This window comes from Neophocaena asiaeorientalis, unplaced genomic scaffold, assembly GCF_003031525.2.
Source record: "Neophocaena asiaeorientalis asiaeorientalis breed wild unplaced genomic scaffold, Neophocaena_asiaeorientalis_V1.1 scaffold130, whole genome shotgun sequence".
In the NCBI taxonomy this organism is placed as follows: domain Eukaryota; kingdom Metazoa; phylum Chordata; class Mammalia; order Artiodactyla; family Phocoenidae; genus Neophocaena; species Neophocaena asiaeorientalis.
Genome location: NW_020173397.1, coordinates 12,738,897 through 12,746,815, shown reverse-complemented (window position 1 = coordinate 12,746,815; position 7,919 = coordinate 12,738,897). Strand labels below are relative to the sequence as shown.

At 40.0% G+C, this 7,919-nt stretch overlaps 1 protein-coding gene across 2 annotated transcripts in view; it reads left to right on the top strand.

Annotated features, from left to right (window-relative positions):
• Nucleotides 1-7,919, top strand: part of TAFA1 (TAFA chemokine like family member 1) — a 478,670-nt gene that overhangs the window by 14,558 nt on the left and 456,193 nt on the right. The gene's annotated exons all lie outside the window — the stretch shown is intronic.

Genomic DNA, 7,919 nt, shown 5'->3' with positions numbered 1-7,919 from the left:
CTTTTTTTTTTTTTTTTTTTTTTTTTCCTATCTCTCGGCATTTTCCGGGACAAGTTCTCTTTAGCGTGATTTTTTTTTTCCTATATCGAATTTTGAGTTCCAGACGCATTTTGCTTTCTTCGTTTTTCTGTTCAAAGTATATTTCTTACCCTTCCATGGCCTCACTCTTCAATCAGGATTTCTGTCTCCTTCTGTGCCTCTCCAGCTCTCTCATTACTGTTCCCCCAGCTCGATTGTCCTCGCCCGCCCTGGTTCTCGGAAAGGTTGCCTTCCATTTTCTGCTTAGCTTCAGCCTTTGCATCCATTTACTCCACCCGTCACCTGCACCGCACCCCTTCCCCTCCCCCTCCCACCCGATCGCCAAGACCGGGCTCTGGGGACCAGTTGCGCGCCCAAGCTCCGTATCCTTAGTTCTCTAGAGCTCCCAGCTCTCCGTCCCCACCCCTCCTTCCTTCCAAATCCCTTCCTGGCCTCCTCCCATCCGCCAGGCTTCCGCTAGCTGCGTTGTCTAGCCTTTGCTTTTTTCTGGCTCTGCAGCCAGCCTGGGCACCGATCCTGCGCTCTTCGGCATTCTCCTCCAGCAACACCTCCCAGGGCGCTCGCTGCTTGCGGCTTTCCCGGGTTCTGCTTCCCGGCTGGGGGCAGGATCTAAAGAGTACGTGTACAGCCCGGGTCCTCCCACGCGGGCTGCAGGGGAGCGCGCCAGCTTGCTGGATGCTAGACCTTGGGTCGCTCCGGGAGGAGGGGTTTGGCGGGGGCTGAGCGTGGGGCACAGGCCCAGGGCTGCCTCTGGGCCTCAGCCGCCCTCTTTCTCAAAGCCCTGGATCCGGGAGGGAAGGCGAGGGGAGGTTGTTGCCCCTGCGGGAGGGCCTGGAAACGGCCCTGCCCATGCTGCGCGCTGGTATTTCTGCCTCGCGTGTCCTGAGCCTGGATCAGCCACTGCCAGAGTCCGAGGCTCCAGTGCCGAGTTGGAGGGGAAAAAAAAAAATACAAAAAACGTGGAATCCCCAGGTTACCTCCAGTCAGTAGATCTCCAATCTGTTCTGGCAAAAAACGTCTTTGACTTGTTACAAAGTCATACAAATAACGCGAGAAATCTGCATTTACTGTAATACTTAACAATAAGCACGCAAAACAAAAACAACTAATGTGAGTGCTTTAGGCACACTGTTAAGGTTAATTCACCTTGCTTGGCTTAATTCTTATTCAAGTAGGTGTAATTTCCCACCCTGTTGTTCAGGAGACTGAAGTTCTGAGGGTCTGAGCGACTTGCCTGAGATCACACAGCTAATACCTGCCATTGGGGACTTTGGTCTGATTTCATCTCCAGAGCCTGTTTCCCAAGGAGGAACTAATGGCTCCCAGTACAGAGCACAATCTTGCCAAGTAGCCTTTTTGAAGAGATGTGAGCACCTTCACGTAATTCGTGAAAATTTTCAAGTTATGTCAATACACGGACTCATTTGAACTGCAGACCCATTTTGAAAGGTGGCCATGGCGGAAGTGGTGAGGGGTGGCACTTGAGGATGGCAGAACTTAGGCTGGGCCATCGTCTCTGTCACTTAACATTAGTGACATGACCTTGGGCAAGTCATTTTTCTTCTCTGGGCCCAATTTCCCATTTAGGGATATTGTGGGGAGTGTAAATAAAATAATCTTCACGAAAGTGCTTTGTAAAATGTAAAGCTCTTCAGAAAGATCAGGAATTACTGGCATCCTCCCTTAGTAGACTACAAATGTGCATATCACAGACGTTGAATGAGTGACATTTTGCTGTTCACACAGCTAATGATCCACATAGTAACAACAATCTTGTTTTTAATCTTGCTGTCATTTTTAACTATGTGGTACCTGGCTAGAATATAAGACCAAATGCTACCTGTCTTATTTTGTGCCCTGTGCATACAGTCAAGAAATACGGTACAGTTTGCAGTGAGCTTTCATGTAGACTGTCTCTCTTAATCAATAAATACGTTAGATTTTTTTGGTGGAGGGTTATGGCTATGCTACTTATAACAAACTTATGTCTTTACGGGGCTTATTATCAAAATACAGTAATTTTAAACTGGGAAATACATCATTGGGCTCTGTCTGCAATTAAACTCAGTATTTTTTTCCATTGTCTCCTCTTAGTAATTGCTTATTATCGTCAGTGTGTGGTTCATCTGTGCCTCAAATACCCCAAAAAACTGCTGCACTGAAGCCAGTTTCAACCCCAAGCGTTTATACATTTGAGACCCATTTCAGATTCATCCACGAAATGATAACAACTATAAATACTCCCTTCTAGATGTAGAAAGATGAAAATGATATTAACTAAAGTCCAATGGTTCTAGGTATTAGGTTTATTCAACTTTCTTGGGTTTTTCAACAATCACTGCAAAGATTAAAGCAATAGATCTTAGACATAGCAATATTCTAGATTATTTCAGTCAGAAATACAATCTTCTTTAATGCCATCTTCGGTTTTGATTTTAAGAGTAAATATATGCTTTTTGTGATGAGACTTGCGATGTGTCACTTCGTAGGTCTTAAATCTTCAGGGACACTAATGAAATGTGTATGAAAACAAGAGAGGAATCAAGGCTAGTTATCTGTGATAATCCCCCCTTCAATGAGCAAATAAATAAATAAATAGCTGGATAAATGAGCAAAAAGGGAAAACATAATCTCATTTTCTCAAATCGGTTAAAACAAGTGACATGATGAGAAAAAATGAGACACCAGCAGACCCTGAGCTTTGCCACATTTGCCTAAGCTTGAAAAATCACCCCTTTCATGAAGCAGGAGCAGGCAGACACCGTGTGCATATCAAGTATCTGGGAAATGTGAAAAATGACACATCTTTCACTCAAAGCCCTGGATGGAGTGAAGGCTTTACAGGTGCCTCCTCACCTGCTTAGGAACGGCTGGTCCCCCTCTGTCCACGCTCTTACAGGCAGCTTCACGTCCCCTATGTGGTAAGACGGATGGTGCTCTGATCCCAAGCAGCCAATCTCAGTATCTCAAGAAATAATCCACTACACTGACAGACGAGTGGGACTTGACACGATGTTCCCCTTGTTCAGACTGTGCTGCACCTGGATGGCACCAGCCAGTCAGGGTCCTTTAGGCGAAATGGTTAGAGCTTTGGGCCAATTTCTGCTGTCAGAACATAGTATCAGCACAATGTTTCTGCGAGGCCGCGAATTTGTGATCTGTCTTCTCAATGCACTGGGTTTGCACACAAACAGAATGAGAATATGTTAACTAGAAAACGGACTGATTTTAATGTATTCCCCTGCAGTCCCTAAGTACTTCCTATTTTTCATATTTATCGTATTACGATTGCACCATGTATTTTCAGTGACTCACTAGTTAAGGAAGATTAAAACAGTCAATCAAATGAAAGTGAATTTTAAAATTACACAAATAAGTAAAATGTGCTATAGATTAACAGATTTGTAATATCAATAATTTAATATTTGGCTAAATCAAGTTTTTTATTTGGGGACCGACGTAGGAAATTACCTTAATAACTTGAAGAATACTCATGACTTTAAAAAAAATATGTACAGTGAAGCTAGAAGAAGGACACTTAATTTTAAAAAGATAAACTGAACAATGCAAACTCAGAGTGGTGTTCCATTGTTTCAGGATATTAAAATAGACAGCTTCAACTCTTTATAATCACTAGTTGTGGTGTAACAGGTAAAAAAAATGAATGGTTTGCTAAACGCAACTTTCTAATGTAGGATTAGTTTTTTCCCCTTACGGGTATACGAATTTTCACAGCGATTTTAATGGTTACTTAATTTTGAGTGTGGGTGTGGTGTGGGGGGTTGTCCTTGAAACTTAATAAAATATGGATGACTTCACAATACTTTAGTGAGAAAAGATCTTTGGGGTTCTTTAGTAATTTAAAATTGTAAAGATAAATTACATGAGACAAGAAGTTGTAAATGCCTTATGAATCATTTATTCTTGAGTCGATGCTATTTTATTGACAAGGGTGTATAGAAGTATAAAAAGATGACTCTGAATAGAATTGTCTGTGTAACTTATCCTCGGTCTGATTTAAAGCTTTATGAAGCCAACTGTGTATTTAGAGGTATTCGTTTGTGACTTATTACATACTGAACATCATCATCCATTTTAAAGCGTGATTTTTGGGGGGTAAATATTAAAAAAGTTCTTATAATTATTTTTGCTTACTGTTCAATATCACTTTATTGAAAGCTGCCTAAGGAATCCACATTAGAATACCAAGGTTCCTTACAATAAAGGATTGTTTTATAATTGCAGTATAAAAGAAATAGTGAGAATACCAGTGGTTGCATATTGGCTTTCTCAGAATACATACCAATACTAGATTGCTAAGTATAGTGAACTGGTCTAAGGATTGGAACAGACAGGTTGTTATTTGGTGTAACTGGTGCTGGTGATAATCCATTGATCATCTGATTGATGATATTGACCTCACCCTAGAGTCAGAGAGCAGCCATGGGCATTTGACAAGACCCCAAAATATCAACATCAGGTAGAGATGCAAATAAAGATTTTCTGACCATCCCGTGAACTTATAAGAGAGTTATTGCACTGCTATCAAAGTACTGTTACTTACGTGAGCTCAAGCCCATGGCCTCCATTTTATACGACACTGCAAACAGATTTTTAGGACTGGCGTGAATGAACATTAGTCTTCAATTGTTCATGTCTTAAAGTTCATTTAAGATGAAAACTCAACTCCTTTTTAGTCTTCCAATTTTGAACTCTGTGTGAAAATTTCAAACCTTGAGTGTATAAATTGGTACATCGTTTTTTTGAAAACAGTTTTGCACTGTTTTCCAAAATGTAAAATGTGCCAGCCCTGATACAATTCCATTTCTAGATGCTTATCCTAAGAAAATGATTGGACAGGTTTAAAAAGATGTATGTTTAAGGTTTAGTCACTGCAACAATAATTTTAATGGCAAAAAATTAGAGAGGAGTTTCATCTCCATCAAAAGGGGACTGGTAAAATAATCATGGTGAATCTCCTCAATGGCATTCAATGTAGCCATTGCAGTGGATGAGATATGTTCATATGTACTCTTGTGGAAAAGTGCCCATGATTTACTGCCGAGTAAAGAAGACAAGGAACAGAATACTCAGCTTCAAAATAGTTTGGAGAAAGTAAATATTTGCACATGTATGAAAAATGTAGGAAGAGATATAAACATTCTTTATACAGTGTTAGTTAAACCTAGTGGGAGGACTGCATTGACTTCGACTTTTTATTTCCTACAATTTTGAAATTTTTTCAGGTTCATTTCTAGGATGGGCATATATTGATTTTTAATGAAAAGCTTAAAATATTTGCTATAGAGAGTTTTATGATTAAATTAGAAATGTATCAATGTTCCCAGTTTAAGGAAAAAGAAGGAAATATAGGTAGCAAAGTATCGTGAGCCCGTTTTCCTTCTAAGAGCCTTAATCCTGTAAAATGTTTAGGCCAGCACTTCGCAGTACACAAAACACTGTCCCCTCAAAATGCTCATTGGAAGAAAGCTATTAACTGTTGGGGAAGCACTCACTGCATGATATGTTCTTCTCTTAGAGATTTGCAGTGCGTGTGTGTGTATGAACGTTCTGGAAAGATTTACAGATAAGAAGCCTGACTGTGTTTAACTAAAATTTTCCAAACTTCTTTTATTTGGACAACAGCTATAGTGCCTCTTCATATCACATGCTTTGAGAAGTGTGAGCCAAGATAATCCTGGAATCCTGTAAAATTCATCTTTCTATCTCTTGCTTCTAGTAAGGAACTTGGCATATAGTAGGTGCTCAGAAAAGATGTGTTAAATTATTAAGGAAAGAAGGAATGGCTGTTCTGGTGGAATCTTGAACTCTCCCTTATTTTTTCCTACTTGTGTGTGAGTATTTGTGTATATATGGTTGGATGCATGTGTATCTGTATGTGTGTTTATAAAAAGGACATACCTCAAACAGAGAGTGGTATAAACACTAAATTGTCACTGTAACATATGCATGTACGTATGTGTGTATCTGTGCAGTATCTTTGGGTAGATATTTGACTGTATTTGATATTTGACAGCCGTTACATTAGTCAGAATGGTCCAAAGAACAAACTTACAAATGCAGTAAAAAATTAAATCCCTAAGGTTTTCAGTTACAGCATGAGGGTTTTAGCTTTTTTTTTCTATAGATTAGAAAACATTATAGATGTGGCCTTGAGGATCTGAAAAGGAAACTTCACTTAGCAAATAGGGAAAGGCCTTTTGCTTTCAAATCTTTTGATAACAAGAAAAAAATTCACTTCGTCTTTGCAGAAGGGAGAAAATAACACCAGACAAGAAATTTTTCCTTTCTTTAGGATAAAGAGAAGATGGATTATTTTGTTAACAGTTTGTATAAATTAATTGGATTCTCCAAATATAATGTCCTCAAAGCATTTAGGGAACCCTCTTGGCCCACTGTTTCTTTCTCTTTCCCGAACTTTCTATAATAAAATTCCAGAAAAAGAAAAGAGAAAGAATATTATCACAGCAATTTTCTCTCAGAAGATGCATAGATATGCAGAGTGATCGGCTTACTCATTAAGTGAATCCATCCTCCATGCAAGGAAGGAGAGCAACCAAACTTCCCCCTCAGTCTAGAAGGGAGGAAGACCTCCCCTCAGCAGAGGCCATTGTTCTGTTGATAGAATTACCTGTGTTTACCTTTACTATGCCCTTACTAGACCTTCACTTCAAGGCATGCTTCCTTTATACCCGAGAATAAATACAAGCTGAGTCTTTGTACATCCAAAGGGTTTTTCTGATTTCCCATTCATGTGGATGAAGAATGGACCTATTGAGTCATATGCTTTGAAGTGAGTAAATGCCAGCTTCCAGATTTAGTGGGCGGGGAAAGGATTTCAATGCTCCTGAAATTGACAACAGATCTTGGATGAGAGTCCGCAGGCCAGCAGGTCACCCTTCCCACTGAATAAATATTGTGTAGGTATTCAATCAGTATTTGCTGATCAACTAGGCAAGAACTTTATGTCTTTAAAAAATGCAAATATTGGTGAGAAAGCACCACATTAAGCCTTTTTTTTATACCTAATGATGATGAAGAAAGAGCACCAGGGTAGGAGTAGGACGCTGGTGCTTTCAGCATCTCACGTAAGTTGTCAATTGCAAGGCTCCAGATGAGAAAGTTGGAGGGAATCAATGGTTTTCATATTGTTCCTAGCAGCTCCAAGGAGGTGATCTCCAAGGATTTGCATTCCACAAATAGTGAAGTATATTCTGCCAAATAAAGATGCTTTAAGCTGCCCAAGGAATTGATTCATTGACTTCATCCATTTGATAGAGCAAGAAGCTGTACAAATCACCTTTGTATATTTAAAAAGCCCTCTGCTAAAGCTATTTGAAAACTTTCTGGATGATTTCATAGATGGAGAAGGCAAATAGCTTCACAGACCAGGTCGTTAACAAAAATAATTGGGTCAGCCTAGAGGCCAGACATTATAAAATGCTGAAAACTGTGGCAACTTAAGAGCATATGCACATCTAGAGGGCACAGTGCATCCTTAGCTACTCCTGAGATGGGCTCAAGGTGACCGGATCATCTGAAATTTCAAGGCAAATCAGAAACCTAGAATTTTATGTGTAATTTCTTTATCTTTTAAATGTCAGGTGGGCCAAACAAAACTTGATTCAGGGATATGTCCCACCTGCAGGCTGTCAGTGTGTGACCTTAGATAAGATTATCTCCAGCTCCAACATTTTATGATCCCTAATGAATTTATGCAAGCACAGTGGAGAGAGGTGAAGGCGGTGGGGCTAAAAGGGGAATTTCTACGCAGATCTGTTTTGGCCTGCTTTAAAATTATGCCCACGGGTGAGTCCTACTCTGAGTTATAACCAACATGCTAAAATGCTGTGTGTCTC